Source organism: Notechis scutatus, chromosome 1 (assembly GCF_049901735.1).
Source record: "Notechis scutatus isolate UNSWTSFEM ecotype Mainland chromosome 1, rNotScu1.2, whole genome shotgun sequence".
NCBI lineage: Eukaryota > Metazoa > Chordata > Lepidosauria > Squamata > Elapidae > Notechis > Notechis scutatus.
The window spans coordinates 225,591,221-225,614,480 of record NC_142009.1 but is presented as its reverse complement, the minus strand read 5'-3'; positions in this window follow the sequence as shown (position 1 = coordinate 225,614,480).

Genomic DNA, 23,260 nt, shown 5'->3' with positions numbered 1-23,260 from the left:
AAGACATACTAGAGATGCCCTACTTGGTTTCTGCATAAAAAATAACATATGGACACTCTGAGTTTATTCACTCAGTTTGTATACTTTATTGGATCCACAAAAGATATTATTTATTTAATGTATTTATTAAAAAAAATTGCCACCTATTTGCCGGGGAGCTACTCTAGGCAGCTTACAACAAAAATGGAGAAATGAAAAGAAGTGTAAACATAACAATAGTAGCGTAATGGAACAATAGACTAAGAAAACAATGATATTTTGATAAGGGAATAACGTTCAACCTCCCTTTAAAATAGAGGTTACTGCAAAAATTATATACGATGCTCTTAAGTTACAGGCCTTTGAAATTATGGTTCTAATGCCATAAAAAGTCAATATTTTTTGTAAAAAAAAAAAAAACCAGTTAAGCAAAAATAGATTTCACATGAAAAATAGGGGATACAACATTACACTGAATATTGCATGCAGTAAAGAGGTCTAGGATTTAGCAGAAGGCCCGTTCCAGTAGAAGGCAAGAAATGTTACCAACATTCTTCAAGCAAATCCCTGGCAGGCCATATTCACTGGTTCTGAACTGGAGCAAAATGGCTGAAATGAGGTACAGTTGTGGTCAAAGCAGAGACGGAGGACCCCTGTGTGTTTGTGTAGTTTGTGTAGTTGTGGAGAACAGAAGGAAGAAGGAAGTGGAGAGCTTATCGCTACTCCTTCCTGTAGCCAGTAGCTAAGGAAAGTGAGTTTGTACTATGTGGGTCTTGGGAAATTGTTTTGTGTTTTCTTTAATCAGACTTTAAACAGGCTGGGGATTTATTTTTGCCTTTGTTCTGATCTGGAGAACTCCAGTCTCGTGCTCCTCAATCCCATCTCCACCAGAATAAGATCATATATCCCATGTTTCAGTGCCTTCCCTTTCTTTGGCTGCTTATCAAGAATCTTCTCCTTCTTTCTTTTCTTGGCATGTCTTACTTTATGTTGTGTAATTTTGGTTTTGGTCTTTGCTAGAGTATAGTCATATAGATATTATATATGTAGCAATTGCTAGAGGCATACAGCTATGACGATGTACATTTTCTTTTCATGTGCATGATTATAGGGTGGGAGTGGCACAGTAATTACTTGACTACTAGGTTATGGCAGAAATTGCAGGCATAGTGTCCACTTGTCTGACTTTTGCACAATTGTTTTATTTTTTTATTTGAGTTTTTCTACTTCCCTTCCGAACATGCACTAAATATGTCAGTCATTTCACCAGCATGGCAAAATCAACTTGCTCAAAATGTTACTCAGTGCTTCAAAGTATTTTATAACCAGGTGGACAATCTTTCTTTTGAAACTAGGAATTAGACTAATACCAAATGAGATATAAGACTGAATAAAAATGGTACTTCTAAAGCATTAATTAAAAAATTAAAGGATCTAAATCTACATTGCTTGTCATATGAAAAATATAGCTGCATCATCCCTGTGGATTAAATTAGTGGATGTTTCTTTTATGATTTCATGTTGCTGAATTGCATGTGTCCCGTCAAGTATAATACTTAAAGCATCTCTTGCTTTTACTCAGAGTGTAAGACTAATATGCAGGTATCTCTTGATTGGTTTGGTTAATGTATCCCACAAAATGGCTGCACTATTCAATTTTGCACTATTGAAAGTGATATTTCTATGGACTATGGGATAATTGGTTCCAGCTTGATGGAAATAGGTGATTACACTTTTTAAACATAATTTTAACAAGTTTATTAATATATTCTTTACAACAATAAAAGAGAATAAACCCATATCCAAAGCATACCTTTTGTAAACTGCCCAAAGTCACTTTGGACCGTGGGATAGGTTGTGTATAAATTAATAACGAAATAAAAATAAATACCTACTATCTTCTATATTCTGCTGTAGTTCTTCAAAATGAACTTATCATGACTTACCTGTAGAGCAGGGGTGTCAAACTTGTGTCATCATGGCGGCATCATGTGACGTATCGGAACTTTTTCCCCCTTCACTAAACCAGGTGGGGGCGGGGCCAGGGCCAGCACATGACACTTCTGGCCCACGGGCCGCAAGTTTGACATCCCTGCTGTATAACATTTGTTAATTTGTCATACATCATGTCCAGGTGAGGAATTAAATTAACCATTCAACCCTTTTTATGCAACATATGCTGATCTTGGGTCACCAAAAAGAGATTAGCAGAGGACAGATTTAAAATGCAAATAACCATTCTGGCCAATGTTGGGCTTATTCTTAGACTACAAAATGAATGTATTATCATCTGCTTTTCAGAGCTATTGCCTCTCAAAGCAGAATACAAGTTAGAAGACTAGAAAGACAGAATATACTGTATACTATTAGATCAGTTATTTCTGAGGGCAGCGTATCATTTCCTTCTGTATGAGATCCTAATAGAAATAGATTGTGAGGGAGATCTTATTATCACCTGGAACAATCATTTCTGCTGTGTTCCACTACCTCCATTCAAAGTCTCAGGAAATATAGTGAAATGCACTTTTCTAACTTGGGATATTAAATATATCCACTCAGAACTAAATCCTTAACCCACATTCAAAGGCAGCCTGTAATGCATTGAATGGAGATGGGGAAACAGGAGGCCCAGCTGGGGATTTCTGATTGGCAATAGAGAGTGAAAAGATACAGGCCCATCAACCCAACCACTTCTCTAGTTCTTTTTATACAAGCATGTACTTGGGGGTAGGTTTCCAGAATTAAAAATGTAAGCATTCTGCAGGAACCCCACGTCTCAAAAATGCAGCATTGTTTTAATGTTAGTATAAGTAGCAAGGAGAACAGGGACACTCAAAGATGTCATTCATTCAATCTTCTTCACATTAGCCTAAGTACCAGCAGTTCCCTTGGTGCATCTGTAATCATCTTCCTATCTTCTGGAGTAGGAATAAGTAATAGAAACCAAACTTGACTTTCAAAACATTTTTAATTGAAAACCTGCTGTACGTGGAAATGTCTTTGCAACAAGTGTCCAGCACTTGGGCATATTTTCACAGACTATGGTGAAACCACTTACACCAGCACTGGGAACATCTTGGGCAGGAAGAGGAGACATCTGATGTATATATTTCAGTGGGGTTGTTTATATGTGGTGACCAATTCTTCCTCTCCTGAAATGAGACACCGATGTGTGGAAGGTAGTTCTTCTTCAGATGTAATTGGTTTATTCTATTCCATGCCTGGATGTTTGACCCCTGGTTACTATGCAAAGTTGGATTTGTTCCATATGGTTTTCTTTTATCTGATAAAGCCGTTTGGCCATACAGTAATTCAGTCATCCCGCCGAATGGAAAGCCACTTGCATTTTCTGCTGGGCCAAACCAGACAGTAGCTGGTACTTTCCATGTGTAAGCAGGTCTGCTGTTCTCCACATCTCTCTCTCTGGCCTCGGGGACTGTTTTTTTCACTCTCCCATCAGGCCACCCACTTTTTCCAACATTTATCTTGCTCTTCCCAGCCAGTGGTTCTCTTGTTTGGCCATCCACACTGTTCTTTATAGCATGCGAATCATTTTTCTGGATGTTCCCCTTGCTCTTCCCAGCATGCAACTTGCTTCTCCTAGTCTGAATCTCTTTCTTTTGAGGATGTCTTGCCTTACCAATTTTCAGCTCACTTTTCTGAGATTGCACATCTGCCTTCCCCTTCTGTGCTCCCTTTTGTGAGGACAATGAAATTATATACTTTCTGGTAGGTCTCATATATCCAGGACATGAATCAGGTTGGTCAAATCTTTGTTTCTGCCCAGTTGGCTGCCCAGTTCTGGTGTCCAGCTCCTCTTTGGGGCAAAATCTGCTCTTCTGTGCTGGAGGCTTCTTCATTTGCAGCTTTCCAGGAAGACCATCAGTCTTCCCTTTCTGAAACTTTTTCTTGCCGTGATGTTCAAATTTCTCATTTTGCTCTTTTTTCTTAATGGCAAGTCTCTTTCTCTCCCCACTATATTCTTCAGTTTCTAATTCTGGGAACCCAATCTGGAACTCTACGTTTTCATCCTGTTTAATTTTTTCTTTGTACAGCCTACTTTTTTCTGTCTGAGCCTTTCTCTTCCCATTGCAATTCTCACTATTCTCACTAAGAGGCTCTCGGCTGAACTTCCTGTTCTTAGTACGCAGCTCGCTTTTCACACCAGACCCTGTTTTCATCTCAATGTGCAATCCATTTCTTCTGTCGGGCCTCCTGAGATCATTCCTGGCCTGAAAATCTGCTTCTTTGATGGATAATGTATTTTGCTTTGTCATTGGCTGGGATTTCTCCTGCACAGGCACAGGAAGAGATTTGGAAGGTTCTGAATAGTTAAACTCAGATTCTGAGTCTGCACTAAATTCACTGGACTCGCTAATTTCAGAATTGGACTCAGATTTTGATTTACTCCGTGACTCCTCAGACCCAAGACTGCGATTATCCTCTGAATGGGATGACTCATCGATAGATTCAAAGGTTGAATCTTCATATTCATAACAGGAGCTGCTGTCCTTCTCTGAAGTGGACTCAGTTCCTTGAATGCTCTGTTTTTCCAATTTTGTGTGGGATTCCTCTTTTCTTGGGCTACTGTTCTTGGGTTTCTCATGAGCAGACAGCACACCTGGAAGAAACTAGATTTTTAATATAATTAAAGGACAAATTGAGCAATCCAGAACATTAAACAATTCCTGCCATCCAGGCACAAATGTTTGTGGTGTTCTTCATGACCACATCTGTCTACCTACTCATGCACCCCTGAAGGAATTCCATACCTAAAAGCCTAAGTGGAAAAATATAGTATTGCATAAAGATATTAGGATAATTCAAAGCAATTCATTTATTATGTTTAACTTACTCTGGAGGTTTCAGTGTAGGAAACAGCTAGATAAATATACATTGCAGATAGTACAGATAGAGCTCAATTTATGACCATAATTGAGGCCAAAATTTCTGGTGCTAAGTGAAACAGTTGTTAAGTGTGTTTTGCCTCATTTTACAACCTTTCTTGCCACAATTTGTTAAGTGAATTCCTGCAGTTGATAAGTTTGTAACCCGCTTGTTAAGTGAATCTAGCTTCTCAAATTAGTAACATGGTTGATAAGTGAATTTGGCTTCCCCATTGACAAAAAGTGAAAAAGTGAACAGGTGACTCCAGGACACTGCAACCATCATAGATATGAACCAGTTGCCAAGCGTACAAATTTTGATCACATGACCATGGGGATGCTGCTGCAGACATAAGTGTGAAAAACTGTCTTAAGTCCCTTTTGTCAGTGCCATTGTAACGTTGAATGGTCACTAAATGAAATGTTGTAAGTCGAGAACCATCTGTACCACAATTTCTTCCTGTTGCTTTTAAAATCAAACCTAAATGCCCTCACAAAAATATTCAGACTCAAGGTAACGCCTTAAAATTTTAAGGGTTCAGAAGGAGTTGTTAACAGTTAGGAGCAGAGGTCCCCAAACTTGGCAACTTTAAGATTTGTGGACTTCAACTTCAGCTATGCTGGCTGGAGAATTCTGGAAGTTGAAGTTCACAAGTCTTAAAGTTGCCAGGATTGGAGACCTCTGGTTTGGAGGATCAGGAATGATATTCTCTGTGTTCAACTTCGTTAGATATAGCTCAAAGTCATGAAATCATCACAAATACGACCCAGAGGGCACAGTTTATTAAGTAGAAACTTTTGGAATACATGGGTTATATAATCAATACGATGTGGAAGAGAAAAATGCACTGCTCTAATCAAACTGATAGGCTCAAAATATTAACATACCACTTTGTGTTTTTATCAATATCTGCCAGGTCACTTGAAAGCAAAACACATCTGTATTTTAATTGTTTTACTTCTGGCTCCACGATCCATCCAGGACCCTACAGTCTATCAATCCTCAAATCACCAAGGGAGTAAGACAAGGCTGGATCCAAGCATGAACGTTTCTTTGCCATTTCAGTTCTGCTTCAGGGCTAAAATGTTGGTTATGGAGATAAACTGTCAGACACTGTCCTGCAGCTCCCTGTTTATTTAGTTGTTTTTTTTTTAAAAGGATGGGTAGTGTGAATTGTTATTGCCTTCTTCAACATCTCTAAAAGAAGACAGAGTGGCATGGGGATTGTAAAACTGACCAGAATGACATCATTTGTGTCTTCTATAACAAAATGTTATTATACTATATTGTGATAAGGAAACATATCTCTTTGGTGACAACTGTTCCTCGTAAGCATCCTCTGATATTTATCCTCAGATGTGACTCTGTAAATCAGGAGAAGTGCCACAGAGACACTTATGAGTTTAGTGTTCCTCCATTTGGACTTGGACAACAGGCAGCTAAGTTGCTAAATTACTCACCAGTTTCATTCTGTTTATCGCTGAGGGAACAGGGAAGGTTACGTTTGTTCTCTGTAAGGAAAAATGTACTCTGAAGTTACCTGATGCAAAAATGATGAAGTTAGTAGAGTTATTCAGGATTCTGAACAATACCATGTGTTTATAAAATGAAACAGTAATTATTTAAATGTTCAAATACTTTGATGCTGAAAAATTTATCAAATACAAAGAATATCAAATGCATCAACATCAGTTATATCAGTGGTGGGATTCAAATTTAACAACCAGTTCTCTGCCCTAATGATTTCTTCCAACAACCAGTTCCCCAAACTGCTCAGAGAGTTAACAACCAGTTCTCCCAGAGTGGTGAGTTATATCAAATCAGCTATATCAATATCCAATGTTATTTGATGATAACAGTTTGATATCATCAAACTGATAACCAAATGATATAGTTATATCAATATCAAATATCACTTATATCAAATCAGTTATATCAATATCAAACGCATCAACCTCATTTGATATAAAGAAAGACTAGGGGGGACATGATAGCAGAATTCCAGTATTTAAGAGGCTGCCACAAAGAGGAGGGGCTCAATTTATTTTCCAAAGCACCACAGGGCAGGACAAGAAACAATGGATGGAAACTAAATTAAGAAGAGAAGCAACTTGGAATTAAGGAGAAACTTCCTAACAGTGAGGACAATTAACCAATGGGACAGCTTGCCTTCAGAAGTTGTGGGTCCTTCATCACTGGAGGTTTTTAAGAAAAGATTGGACAAGAAGAAAAGAGCTGGTGACCATAATGGATGAAGAGCCAGCAAGTAGAAGAGCTCTTCCTAATCTCTCTCCTCCGGACAAGGAGAAGATTTGAGATTAGAGATTAACAGAGTTGGAAGGGACCTTGTAGGTCATCTAGTCCAAACTCCCTCCTCCCACCCAAGCGGGAGACCCTACACCATTTCTGACAAATGGCAATCCAATCTCTTCTTGAAAGTCTCAAGTGAGGGCGCTCCCACAACTTCTGAAGGCAAGCTGTTCCATTGGTCGATTGTATTTGTCTGAAATGGTATGAGCAGGGGGCTGGACTAGAAGACCTCCAAGGTCCCTTCCAGCTCTATTCTGATTCTGATTCAGTTAGGAACAAGCATTGCCACAAAAATACAATGAACAGCCTTTCTATGTTTCTAGTTGGTGGCTGCAGAAATTAATCATAAGCTTCAGGCTAGTATTTAAAGAAGACCCATTTCATATATGTACTTCTAGCTCACAAAGACTATAACCAAATAATCAAATCCTTTAGGAGAGCATTTTCTTTAGCTCCAGTTAATGTCCTCGTCAAAGCTCTCTTGGAAGGGAAATATAGGAAACCCCCCCATATGAAACCTGAGACTGCCCCGCTCCTGTGATATGGGTACCATAGAAACCACAGCTCATGTTCTTCTACATTGCCAGGTCTGCAAGGTCATTCACCAATGGTTGATTACTCCTCTTTTATTTATTTATTTTTCATTTTTCATTTTATTTGGTTTGTCAATTGCTTACAAGATAATAGGTATAAGTAAAAACATAGTTATGAATACATGGATACATATAAGAAAAATAAAAGAAACAATAGGGCAGGGACGGTAGGGCACGTTGGTGCGCTTATGCACGCACCATTTTATATTTCAATTTCCAAGGATAGCTTTTATTTGCACTGTTAAATAATCAAAATGAATTTATTTCCCTAAAAGTAACAAAACTGCTACGTTATGTGAAAGCTTCACCCACAAATGGTTGCTAATGGTTCTTGCTGTTCGATGATAATTTTGTGTTGTTCATTTTATTGGTCAATGAATGACATAAAGACCTGTCTGTTTACAAAAGCTTTTGTTTTTTTTCGTTGCAAATTTGTGGCTTTCTCTTTGGCAATAAGTTATTCATAGATGATACTCTGTCCTCATCCTTCCTTAGAGGGAGGGGTGGTTGTGACCAAAAAAGAACCAGACTCATGTTTCTGAACGGAATACATCAATTCCAGCTTCTGATCAGTTGTTGGAGCAAATAGTTCAACAAACTGGACAAGATTTTTCAGGATATAATGCGATCATAGGAGAAAGTAATGTACAATAGGTTTATAATGTGTAATAGATGTTACACTTCAGATATAACATGAGAAAATCTTTCTCTGAGCAAAGGATATGTCTGCAGTGCATTCCTGAGGGGCAGTTATTTAAAAAATGCAAATGGTATGCTCACTGTCATTTATTGCCCTGATATCATTTAAAAAAGAAACAATTTTATAAGGGACTGTTGGCTTCACAAAGAGAGTTGATGAAAACTAAATCTAACTCATCCAATGGTGGGATTCAATTTTTTTTACTATCGGTTCTGTGGGCGTGGTATGGTTCTGTGGGTGTGGCTTGGTGGGCGTGGCAGGGGAAGGAGACTGTAAAATCTCCATTCCCTCCCTACCCCACTAACCTGCTTTCCAGCTCCGTTCTCCTGTGCAGGGCAACCAAAGAAAACCCAGCCGATCAGCTGGGACTCAGGAGGCAGAGAATAGATGGGAGCGGGGACAGTCAGAGGTGGTATTTGTCGATTCTCCGAACTACTCAAAATTTCTACTACCGGTTCTCCAGAACTGGTCAGAACCTGCTGAATACCACCTCTGAGCTCATTTATAAAGAATTCGTTGAGCTCTTGGTTTGAAGTTGCAGTAGATTAAGTTGAATATAAGAGGCAGCAATATTTACTAGTTTTAGATTAGCTTTAGATTCATTAACCAGAAATGTGTGAGCTATACTGAATACTAGATTAATTTGCAGAATAATAATAGTTTTAATTAATTAAATAGTTCTTGTATTGATTTGCAAAAGATAAGCAATTTGAATCTTATGAATTTAAGCACAAACTTGTAAAATTGAAAGAGGTATTTTTAAGCCATCAAGTCCAGTTCCCTGCTCAGGGAAGAAATCCACATTAAAGTATCGCAACAGCTGGACTTTTCCTATTCACCCCCAGTGAATGGGAACCCAACAATTTTCAGTACTCAGTACTGGTATTCACTTGTACCAATTTTGATAGTTTCACTATAAAACTGCAGGGTTAGAATTTTTTTTCTGTGATTCATTTGATATTTGCCCTCCTGTAATTAAAATTAATTATTCCATATTTTGCATTCTATTATGATGGAAAAACAGGCCTAGATCTTCAGTGCAACAACCTTTCAGATAATTGAAGGGTGCTATCATATCTTCCATGTCTCCAATCTTCTAAAGACTAAATATTCTTAATATTTTCAAACTCTCTTCATGGAATTTAGTGTCTAGTCCTCTCATTATCCTCATTGCTCTTTTCTGAACTTGTTTGTCTGAATCCATGTAGGGTGCCCGGAACTGACCATAATACATGAAATGGTGTCTGGCCAATGCAGAAAAAAATATAGTGATTATTTTTTAAGTTTTAAACACTATATTTCTTATGGCTGAGTGGGGTAGCATATAAATTGATTAAATACCTTTTTGCAGCCCTGTCAACTGCTGATTCATATTCACAATCTAAGTACTATTTCAAGATATTTTCCCCCAAAATAGTTACCAGATATCCTTATACCCTACACTTGTCTTAGCTTTGTTAGCTTTGTCTCCTAAATGAACAATTCTACATTTATCTCTGCTAAACTTCATTCTATGATATTTCTTTCAGTCCATTTCCTAAACTATCAAAGTAGATTAGAATTTAATTTTTACTTTCAAGAAGATTAATGAAATAATTATTTAAATACGAACTTGAAACAGTATTCTTTTTAGTAGGTTTATAGTAGGTATCCAGGACCTAACTCATTTAATAAATAATAAAAATAATCGTTGTAGGATTTTGGTATGCAAACTGATAAACTGATCACAACACACCAGATTTAACTGTGGTTGAAAAGAAAGAAGTATGGATAGTTAATGTGGTAATATAGCAGAATAGAATACAAACAAATGGAAAAGATCACAAAGGATCAAGAACGAAAAATTGAAACTGAAAGATTATAGCATAAATCAGCCGTGGTGGTCCCATAGTTATAAGCATACTGGGTACCGTACCAAAAAATATTGGATAGCTCTTAGAAAATCTGCACATTGACAAAATTTCCAACAGTCAATTGCAAAAGGCCTCGCTACTTGGATCCATACATATACTGCATTGATACATTGCGACTTCCTAAATTCTTAGGGAGAACTTGATGTATATGAAGGCTAACACCAACTAAAGAACTGGTAGTTGGGAATTCCCATTATTGTATGCAGATAATAATAATAATAAGGAATAGTTAGCTGCTGTAAGAAGATTGCACAGACCGATTGCAAATAGTGGCATGAAAGGTAGCAACCATGATGTATTGGAATATCTGCAAAAATACCACTTACCTAAAGCAAGAATTGTGAGACCACAAAATACTGTATACAAAGTAATAGAAAATGAATCTAAAATGCTCTGGGGCCTTAGAATTCAAACCGACAAGCACATGCCTCACAGCACCCCAAATTTAACGATCCAGACAAAAAAGTCTGAGTAGTGGACACTACAATATCTGGAGACAGCAGAAGAAAATAGAAAGAACTGGAGAAAATAATAGATATAAAGACTTGCAAACAGAAGTAGAACAACAGTGGCAAAAGAAAGCAAGGATAGTATTAATAGTAATAGGCACCTTGGGTGCAATTCCTAAACATCTGAAGCAACACTTGAACAACATCATCAATGAGATCGCCATCAAGCAATTACAAAAGGCAGTTTTATTTGCTTATAAAATGCACAATATCTTTAATATCTTTAATATTATTAAACAACATCTGCCTATCCCAGGCCCTTAGGAAGGACTCAATGGACAAAAATGTCAAATCCAGTGTAAACATCTGGCTGAATGCATGAGCAGCCTTAACGTATTAAATTTATATGCTGCTCAATTCCCAGTGAGCCATCTAAGTTTGTGTCATTTGCAAATTTAATAATTATTTTCTCTACCTCTTCATCCATTATTATTAAAATTATAGAAGAGTAGACAACTCAGGTTTGAATGTTATGGCATTCAACTCAATACATCCCTCCAATTTGTTGAAAACCACATTTTGAATATTATTTTCAAACAACAATCCATTGTTATGCTATTTAGCCCATATTTAACAGGCTTGCTAATTAGCAAATCATGAGGTATTTTGTCAAACGTTTTGCTGAAGTCAGGATACATTATGTTGACAGCCTTTCCACAATTCATTATGGAAATTATCTTCTCTTAAAAATTACCTTGATAAGACTTGATCTTCATAGATAGAACTATGCTGAATTTGGCACCTGGTAATTGAGAACATTATCTTCAAGATGTTTATGAACTTATTGTTATGAAAGATTTTCTCTGGAAACTTCTCAGATACCAGTGCTGACTCATTGGCCTCTAATTCCTTGCCACCTCTGGTTTTTTCTCTTTTTTTGAAGATTGAAATGTAGAATAGGCTGCTTAGAAAAACTGCAGGCATTTCTGCTGCCTTCTTCCCTTCCTACAGGTAGTCCTCAATTTACAACAGTTCATTTAGTGACTGTTCAAAGTTACAACGGTACTGAAAAATGTGTCTTACAACCGGTTTTCACAATTACCACCTTTACAGCATCTCCAAGATCATGTGACCAAAATTCAGATGCTTGGCAACTGGTTCATATTTATGACTATTGCTGTGAGCCAAGGTCATATGATCACTTCTTATGACCTTCTCACAAGCAAAATCATTTGAGAAGCCAAACTCACTTAACAACTGGGTTACTAACTCACCAACTGCAGAATTGCAGAACTCTCTTGCTACAATTGTGGCAAGAAAAAAACTTTGTCATAAAATGCGGCAAAACTCACCCAACAAAATTCTCGCTGTTATTTCTGTTGTTAAACAGACATTTTGGGCTCATTTGTGTTCATAAGTTGAGGACTACCTGTATTTAAACCTTCTCACCAGTATCAGCATGGCAGAATTACCAATAAAGCTGCAATCTTGAAACAGACAATAGAGAATATGCTGTTTTTAGCACCACCAGCAAACAGAGTAAAGCCGGCAAATAAAATAAGGCATATTTCCTTCAGTGAAATAAATGGTCCAAAGGAAAAGCAGTATAGAGGGACAGCAAGGAAAAGTGCAAGTATAAAAACCACAGTGTGGAAAATTGCAAGTATTGTACATGCCGGCTAGTAACACAAAGAAGAAATTCCAGAGAGAGGAATTAAGGCATTACAGTCTTCACACAAAGAAAACATTGCTAAGTAATATTACTATGGAGTGTGGTATTATATTCATAATAATGATTGAATAGTAATGCAGTAGAGTACAGTAATTGTTGTAATAATAATGGCTAGCAGAATGCAATGGAATGGAATAATAGGAATGAAAATTATTAAACTTGCCCTGCAGAATGCTAAAGAAGCAAACTTTTGTTTAAAATGAATGATTGGCAGGTTAGCATATCTAGAATAAGATGACTTTTTGCAGTTGTTTTTGAGTAGAACACTTTATGTAAGAATGCCGTCACATGCCGTGTTCAAATGAATAAGGAAAACCAAAGTGGCATGACAAAGGAAAATGTATTATAACAATGCACTACAAGTCTCACCACAATTGAACATCAATGACATTATATAAAAACAAATACTGGAATATAACTGAAGCAGTAGCAACTGGGCAGGTTGTTCCACATTCTTGAATTATGAAGCTTTGTGCAGAAAAAAAATAGATGAATTTAATACAATATACAGGATAATTCTTCAGTAGAATTAATGACAAATAGGGAGAATCACGGGCTGTTGTTAAACACAATACTAGCTAAGAAAGTTAACACATAAACATGTAGCACCAAAATGACTTAGTCACTGTCATACATGAGCAACAATTATTAAGTGTTAAGTGTTAATTATTATTAAGTGTCAATTATTAATTATTAAGTGTTAACAGTTAAGTGTTTCTTTGTGTTTGGAATTAGAGAGATTATAGTGATTTCATAGTATTCTATCTTGAAAAACTAAGATTTTAAGTAGAGATGTCGCACATACACAGCCATAGCAGCAGAGAGAAGGGAAGGAAGAGAAAATTAGGAAGCAGGCCAATTGGGTGGCTGCACTGGAGAGGGCAGGAGAGAGGGGGAGATGTGCATTGGTTTCACCCAGTGGTGGGATTCAAAATGTTTACTACCGGTTCTGTGGGCGTGGCTTGGTAGGTGTGGCTTGGCTTGGCTTGGTGGGCATGGCTTGGCTTGGCTTGGTGGGCGTGGCTTGGTGGCGTGGCAGGGGAAGGATACTGTAAAATCTCCATTCCCTCCCCACTCCTGGGAGAAGATTACTACAAAATCCCATTCCCTCCCCACCCCACTAACCTGCTTTCCAGCTCCATTCTCCTGTGCAGGGCAACAAAAGAAGACCCAGCCAATCAGCTGGGACTCGGGAGGCAGAGAATAGATGGGGGCGGGGCCAGTCAGAGGTGGTGTTTGCCGGTTCTCTGAACTACTCAAAATTTCCACTACCGGTTCTCCAGAACTGGTCAGAACCTGCTGAATACCACCTCTGGTTTCACCTTATTTACTCTAAAAAATCATTGCAGGGTCCTTCAGGGATCTCTGCATGTGACTTCATTCAAAATCCAAAACATTCAAATTTGTTTTCCTGCTGAACCATGCCAAACTGAAGCAGCAGATCTTCTGGAATGGAACTTTTTTTTTCCAGTTTCAGAACAAAACATATTTTCCATTTCATGTGCACTCCTAATGTTGAGTTAGATCTATTAATCAGTAAATGTGATGGAAGATCTGCTTCCCTGCTTTGACTCCTTATTCCTTCTTTGACACTGCATTGCATGCCTCTTATTTGACTAGACAGATGTTCTCAGGGCTCTTCCTGCTTTTGTTCCTTTTTCCCACAATAGCTCTTTCTATTCTTGTATTGTAGAATGATATGCCAAGCTGCATATGATCTAGCAAACTACATGGCTTTCATTGTTTCACTCATATTACAGCCAATACATGTATTTCCGTTTCCTAATATCATATATTTAGTTCATACATTTGCATGCTACAAAGTCATCAAATACAATAAAAAGTAATCAAGTACAGTAAAATTTCAACCCATTATTTCTATGCTCACACAGAAACCCAATAAAAGTCATGAAATACAATAAAAATCCATAAAACATAAAACTGACTCTACGATGTCACCCCATAAAAAAAAATCCACTAAAAAAACTAAAATCAAAACTAAAACTCAAAACACACAGCCCAAAAGGGCAATCCAGGTCTACCATGAGTCTTCCAAAGTTCATGTGAATAAAACTTCAGTTTGTGTGATTTACTTTCTGAGATTCTCTTGGAAGATTTTTAAACTATATTATTAAAGTAACATATACACATCCAGAGACATATAGAAATTTACTGTATATCAAGAATAATAATATCTACCATTTCAAGATGGGAGATTATTTGTAACTCTGAGACTATCAGAATTCTTCCCAGTTTTCATACCTTGTATTCCAAATTCTGAAAACTGGGCCGTGATCCTTTATCTCACCCTTGAGGTAGGATTTCCAGAATGTTCTTTTATTTTTTATTTTCTGTAAAAGCATGTGTGGTTTAACACCATGAATGAACAGGGTTTCAGAAGGTTCAGTTTTATTACTTGTAAAAAGGAATAAATGGGAAGAATATTATATAAGTAAAATATATTTAGAAAACTAAAACTGCCCCTCATGCTGTAGATTGCAATTAAGGAGGAATTTAGGAATTATTTTTTAAAAATGAAGGTAATTGATGTGAACTTCTCAATCAGTGGCCCAAATCATATCATAGGCTAAAAATAATAACTTCCCCACTCAAATCTATGAACAGCATTATGAAGAAATGGAGGACAGTAACACGCTATCATATTCTCATCCTGTCATCATATGTGCATGCAAACATACCATCTTTGCAATTCTTTTCATTTTCCTAAAGGTCCTGTCTTTCTAATTTCCATTTAAAAAAAAACTCATTACATGTAAAAGGTCTCATTGCAGTTGTTGCTAGGATTTATCCATCTGGAATGATGCTAAATCAATGTGTTGGTAATGCTAAGTGAGAGCACCACTGAAGGGAGGGTAATTTAGGAAGGATGAAGATGCTGGATCATTACCATTTGACAGCACTTTGTATGCTTCCATTATCTCCTTTGACTTCTCCTCAGCCTCTTTTTTGTTATCCATGTTTTTGTCAGGATGCCACTTCTTCAGCTGCATTCTGTAGCTGTGCAGTTAGAGAGAAGGCCGCAAATAATAAGTCTCTTGAGCAAATTATTAATTCCATTCTAAGATTTCTTTCATTATGGAATACTTCTCAAAGTATCAGCAGCAAGCACATTGGATAGATGCTCCCACTAGTATCAAGGACAATATAGATAGTTGCTTAGTGATGGCCTCATTTTAGCAACCATTTGCAATTACAATGGTGACAAAGAAGTAATTTAACCAATCCTTCCATTCACAGGTGTGTAAAGAAAAGCTGAAGTCATGCTAACTACATAAACAAGGACTATCATGCTAACTCAGTACATTTCAACCCATTATTTCTATGCTTACACAGAAACCCAACACCGCCCTCTTCAAATATTACAATAAAGGGGGCAATAGGAAGAAGTAGAAGTTCCACTGTGCTGAGGCATTCTTGCTTTCTACAATGATTGTGGCAAAGAAATTTTTCACCCTACACATGATGCTGTTCAGCAGAAAATTTTATCAAAATTATGTGTTGTGACTGGAAGGATCGATCCTGCTGGGAGTTTTGACTCTGATGACTCTGAAGATGGAAGGTTGGAGCCTGGTGTGAATGTGGAGTCTGAATTATCAGAGGACACAGATGTGAGCCAGGAGGATGAGAGATTGTCGCAGAGACAATCCTCCCCAGAACCTTCGACTTCGCTCATGCCAGCAACTGATCCACAAAATGAGCCAGAGACTTCTAGCGAGGAAACTGACAGATCTTGGCTTGATGCTAGAACTAGGAGAAGATTGAAACGTCAATCTGAAGGGAGGCGTCAAGCCAGACATTGATTAGAGAGACTGACACGCCCATCCAGGTGATTTAAGGAGGCGTGCTGACTCTCAAACTTTGCTTGGAAGCAAAGTGTTTGATGAGTCGAAAGGATACGTTTGGAGCGGCCTTTGTGATTTATGGACAATTCTGAATTGCCAGACAGATTCCGGGAAGTCTGCCAAGGACTGGAAAACAGTACTGTTAACACTTTTAAGTCTGGTTTTGTTCTTGTTTGAATATTTTTGAACTGTGGAACTTTGTATTCTCACCTATGAATATAGGTGAGACATAACATTTATGGAGCTAAGTATGGAATCCTAATTTTTCTAAAATGACTTGAAATTTGAAAGTGTGTATTTATTTGACTTTGTGGGGCCCCTGAAAAGTTCTCACACCACACTTTGAGAACAACTAAGAAAGGATTGGGAGTGCGTCGTTTCACAGTAAATTCAGGTAGTTTTTTTTTTTACACAGGACTGAAGCTAAATCCAGATGGCATTTTTTCTGTTCCTATGAGAACAGTATCATCACAGATAAAGAAACTACATCTGAATGTAGGGCTCAGGCAAGAATTCTAGAAAGCAAGCTAGATGCACCTTTTCAATGTAGTCTTCTGAACAGTTTCAATGCTATTATTAAATTATTACTACTTTTTCTATATTATAATGCTAGCTTTATTTTTTTATTTCAATCAATTCAGTATTTTTTTCTTCTGTTATAAGATGCCTTGAACCTCACTTCATGGCAGAAACATGGAGTATGCAGCCAATTAATTAATAGAACTAAACCTATACTTTTATTTACTCCAAGCTTTTTGGTTTTTAGTAGTCTTATTTGGGTTTGACATTGTTTAAAAACTATTGTCAAACTGTTATGGTTCTCAAAACCTACCAGGATTTGTGTTTTTTTTTTCCTCCTTTCCTCTGTACTTTGATTATCTGCCATCAAATCATTATTGATCAGCTTCATTGAATAATTAAACAAGGTGATCTTGCCAATAATCTTGCTAAATTGAAGTTTTAAAAACAAGGATTCGCAAGACGTGGTATTCTGGATTTACTGCTTGTAATGCCCACAATGTCTCACCTCAATGGCCATTATGATAAAGAATGATGGATGCTTGTTCAACAATATACAGCGAGTCCAGATTGCTGATCCTTATTTTAAAAGGATGTTTCAGACTTCTGGCTCGGAATTAAGAAGCTTAAATTAATGAATTTCCTTCCCCACCCTCTAATTTTAATTTAAAGAAAGAAAACAACCCAGAAAGTAAAAGCTATTAAAAGGTACAGGTAATTGATGCCTACTGAAATTTAAATGAAAACAAATTAAATTGAACATACTTGATTAATTTTCGTGATTAAAAAACAGAAGATCCCAGAAAGTATAAAGAAATTCTACTTGCCCAGATAGAGAAACTGGTGGCTTTGGGAATCGTCCACACGCTCACAATAGGCACTAAAAGCTGGAAGGCTGAGCATGTGGAAGACCAACTTACGCCATTTTAATATCATCATAGGAGGCATTTGGAGTGACCCCCAGGATCTTGTAATAGTCTATTCCATCTTTTGCCCATCCTGTGAAGAGGACAGAAGGCACCCTGGAATGTCTTGGCAAACTCATGCAAGCTGGGAACAGGTAGTGGCTGGAAATACCTAGCCCTAAAGAAGAAGAAGAAAAATAACATTTTAGCTAGTCTTTGAATGAATGGGCACACTTTACAACTGTTAACCCAAAAAGCCTTTAAGTGCTATCCACCTATCATGAGGTCAATAATGTATCTTTTGTTCACATTACTTAGCTTGTTCCTATTGTCCCTGCCTCAAGTCAATGTGGTTACTGCCTTCTCTCAAGGCAATGGGTGACAAATTTACTATGGGAAAGAAATCGAACCTTCCCTGCCATTCAATCTTGCCTTGTTCCTCACATTCCAATCCCACAACAAAATTCTTGCTTCTGTGTGATGGCCACTTTCATCTGCAATGTTAATAAGCAGGAAGCCAGTTGAAATGATAAATAAGTGGGGGAGAGGGAAGCGCAATATCCTAGGCTGCATTAATAAAGGGATAGAATCAAGATCATGTGAAGTTCTAGCACCGCTTTACAAAACCTTAGTGAGATCACACTTGGCATACTGCATCCAGTTCACCCCAATATAAAAAAGATGTTGAGACTCTGGAAAGAGTGCAGAGAGGAGCAATTAGAATGATTAGGGGACTGGAGGCTAAAGCATACAAAGAACGTTACAGGAATTGGGTATGTCTAGTCTAATGCAAAGACGGACTAGGGGAGACATGATAGCAGTGTTACTTATCTGAGGTGCTCTTACAAAAACAAGGGGATAAAATTATTTTCCAAAGCACCCAAAGGCAAGGCAAGAAACAATGGATGGAAACTAACCCAAAAGAGAAGCAACCTAGCATTAAGGAGAAAATTTCTAATGGTGAGAGCAATCAACCAATGGAATAGCTTGCCTTCAGATGGTGTGAGTACTCCATCACTGGAGACTTTTAAACAGAGAGTGGACATCCATTTGTCTGAAATGATATCGGGTCTCCTGCTTGACAAGGGTGTTGGATTAGAGGGGTGTGCATAAGCGCACCAACGTGCCTACCGTCCCTGTCCTATTGTTTCTCTTATTCTTTTATTTTTCTTATATGTACCCATTTCATGTATTCACAACTATGTATACGCTTATACTTATTATCTTGTAAACAATTGGCAAATCAAATAAATAAATAAATAAATAAATAAAATAAATAGAAGACCTCCAAGGTCCCTTCCAACTCTATTATTCTAGGTTCTAAGGTGTCCAAGCCTCAGAGTGCTCCAGAAGTTTCCAAAATGTTTCTAGTGGATGGGCTTTTGACAAACAATGGAAAGATTTTCCTACAAAAGAATACATCCTAGAAAATGGACTTGTGGCCACTTTTGACAGATGATTGCTCTTGGAAATAAAGCCCTCTGTTTCAGGTGACTGCCTACTTTCTGGATTCTTTAAGTCCTGGCTCAGAACAGAACTTTTTTTTTTCTTTCTAACAGTATTGATGCCTGCAAAGTTAAGGAAGATGTAAGCTTGTCACATTCACAGACTGGGGACAAGACAAAGGCAAAATCCAATCTGCTTGGGTTACTGCCATGTGCTTTACATGGGACTTCCCTTGTAGAACACTTGGAAGCTACAACTGGTCCAGAATACGGCAACATGCAGAGTACTGGTGTTCACTTACGTTACCCCTCTCCTGTGCAAGCTCCCAGTCTCCTCCAAGGTGAGTTCAAGGTTATCACTTTTTAAACCCACATGGCATAAAGCAAGGTTATCTGTGGGACCACCTCTCCCTGAGAATATCTGCCCTTCCTACCAGATTGGAGAGGTAGGCGCATTCCAAGTCCTATTCTGAAATCATAGGGAGGAATCTTAGTAGGACATTGGAAGTATGCCTTTTATGTGTGTGGCTGCTCCTATCTTATGCAGCACCCACTTCTGGTGATCCAGCTGATCCCAACCTTCTTGACCTTTCTGAAGACCATAGAAACTACCGTGTTTCTCATATAATAAGGCCGGGTCTTATTTTTTTTTGAGCCCCGAAAAAATGGCTAGGCCGTCTCTTCGGGGTGACTTAATTCCCTCCCCTTGCATCTTTGGGCGGGCGGCGCACGGCTTGGATGTTGACCTCGGCTTTGGTGGGGCACTTCATATCGGGGTCAACGCAGGCAGCACCATATCCAGGTGTGCAACAAAAGTACTTCCTAATGGCAAGCCCCCCACCATTCCCCCATTTCGCATGTTTTAATATAGGCCTTAATTTGGGGAGGGGCTTAATTTCATTTCATGCCTATAAAACATGCTGGGACTTCCTATTGGGGGAGGCTGTATTGTTGGAGAAACAGGGTAGATGCTAGATAGCATGAGAATAATTGAGGCTTGTTGTGAGACATCTCAAAAAGATGATGGAGGCACCAGGTTTTTGTAGGTTTTTATGATTTTATGCTTTTGGTTTTATTCTTGTGAGCCACCCAGAGTTGTGTTTAAGATGAGCAGTCCTACAAATAAAAAAAATGATCAGGAAGATACTGAAAAAAAAATTATTATCAAGGCATGTCTGTACCATGTTAGGTAAAGGTGGGCAAAGTTCAAAGACTTATCTAAATTCTGAACTTTTTGAATCAGCTTGGCTCATTCATTTAACTGTAGCTGATCCATACTCAGAGCGACAGCAAAGCAGATAGTAAGGCAATAGTCAAAGAGAAGCCAAGGATCTGGTTCCTAGTCAGGTGATCGACTTGCTAGTGGAGAACAGCTTATTTGATTTCTTACCATTAATGGCAATAGGAAATCAGTGATCCGTTTCCCACTTTAATCCAATAGAAAAGGTGAACCTCACAGCCGTGCACATTTCGTAACTGAAGCTTTCCTTGCTTTCAAATGAGTATTAAGGCCCTCTCCTACTGAAACAGTGAATATAGTCTTATTAAAAGGCAAGAATTTTAAATGGTCTAAAAACAATTTGACCAATTCAGGAAGATTTAATAAATCTAGGACTGACCTTTTTGGGTAGTTCCACAAATTACACAGCGAAACTAAGGAAGCTTGTGTCCTACCTTGGGGTGTTAAAGATTTTCCTGTGTATTATCTTTTCCCCGTGTAGGCAGAATTATAACCTCTGAAGGCTGCTTACCTGGGGTATGACAGGTTGTGGTTAATTGTGATGTCAGGGGAACTGTCACTCGCATTCAGGTTTTGTGATTGGTTGTCCACAAGTAATAAATACAGCGTAAGGGAAATTCCATACAGTTGCTCATCTCCTGTGCTGCTTAAGCCAGCTTCAGACTGGATTGCCCCAGACTGCCAAATGAAGTTGGACTGGGATTTCAGTCCAAACTATGGCTACCATAAGACTTGATGGATCATTCCTGTGCTTCTTCCTTTTCCACCCGCGTGAGGAAAAGTAGTCTTGCTAGCAAGTTTCTGAGTGGACTGGTTTACCAAGGGCCAATTTTTCCTTTTTAGGGATTTATCTCTTCTCATTAATCCCCGTGCCTTACCTTTGCTTTTCCAGAGGTTTGCAGGCATGGATGTCTTCATTCTCTGCCCCACCAGCCCTTCCTGCCTTATCTTTTCACACTAACACAGGTCCGTTCTTTTATTTTTTTGCTTCTAGTATGGCCATTGTTCTGATGTTACCCTATCCAAAGCACTAAAGAACAAGTTATTCTCTAAATCTCACAGTCTTTTGCAGCTCCATGGAAAATGTATAGCAAGGAAAACTAGATAGTTCCACTTCATGGAAACAAACAACAAGAAGGTGTCTTTAAAAATAAATAAAGGGAAACTCTGCTTTATTATAGGAGGTAATGGGAAAGCAAGGGTAGTATATTGCACCAGCCTGGAAAGAAACTGGAAGGGTTCTGCTACTTTCTTTAGAATTATATTTTTCTATACATATACATTATACAACAGGTTTCGGTCATTTTTTTTTCAAACTATTCATTTCTTATATTTTTAACAACTACAGCTGTTTCCACATCATCATTCCACCAAGCATAAATACACAGGTATTTGTTCTTATATTCCCAATTAACCCCACATAGAACTCTACGGTACTCTATAATTCTTTTCATTCTGTTGCAAGCAGCTTCCACATCTTCTCTTTCCTTGAATCCACTTTCAAATTAATATGCAGGGACATTAATCTGTCTTCTAATACTTTTTCATACAGGACTCCTTTCATATTTCTTGAAACTTAGGTTTTTGTTCTCATTTTACTTTCTTTTTCTTGCATGTCAATTTCCCCCCAAAATGTATGCATATATGTATTGTGTATTTGTATAATATGTGTGCAAATACACACACACACACATATATATATATGTATACATTATATATTATACACACACATACAGTATATATATTTAGACATATGTGTGTGTGTATCATACAATAAAATTATTTTTGTTCTTTTATTTCATTTGTTAAATCTTTACCATTTATTCCTCTTACATTCCAGATTGCAATCTTCCAAATGCCATGATTGACACCAATAGGGTCCATAAGATACTGATTTCTGCCACATATCATAGCTTTAATCAATCAACACTTTCATATAACAGTATTAATAATAAAGCGTAAACTAAATTAGCAAGCTTAATTATGCCCATGCCACACGCAGCATTTCCTGCTTGTGAAGATGGCAATCCTGGTCAGTTTGGCATATTTTGGCAAGTATGCCCCAAGCACATTACTCCCAGTTTTATCCCAAGCATCCTCACACTATTCAATGCAACCATAATCTTTAATCTAGAACAGTGGCTCCCAACCTTTTGGGCACCAGAGACGAGTTCTGTAGAGGGCAGTTTTTCCTCAGACCAGGGCTGTGTGGTTTCATGAGCTGCATGGATCCCATATGTGCACAGATGGGGCTTTTCTTGGGTTTTGGCCTAGATAGTTCCTGGCAGGCCGCAGATCGGTGCTGTTCCACAATCCTGGGGTTGGGGACCCTGATCTAGAGATTTACCTTACAAGCTTTATAATATAAAGCTTTATAATATAATTATTCATAGTATGTGAAGCTTCCCACTCAAATATCATGATTACATTCTTTTTTTCTTCTGAAAAGCATAGGTATCTCTTCCAACACGGACTAAATAAGAATACTGAAAACAGAACCACTGTTCCCAACCTTTATTAAACAGCCCATTGCCCTTTGCTTGTCTCCTTCCTAATGGATCCCATAATTTTATGTTCTCCCTACACTGGTAGCTAAGTAAACTTAGAGGAACTTGATTTTGCCCAAGAATCTTCATCAGCCATAGTGGAGTTGATTTGTTACATGTGAGGGTGATCCTGTTCTCTTTGGCAAAGAACTCTTTTCTCTGATTAAGAGTTTCGTTAA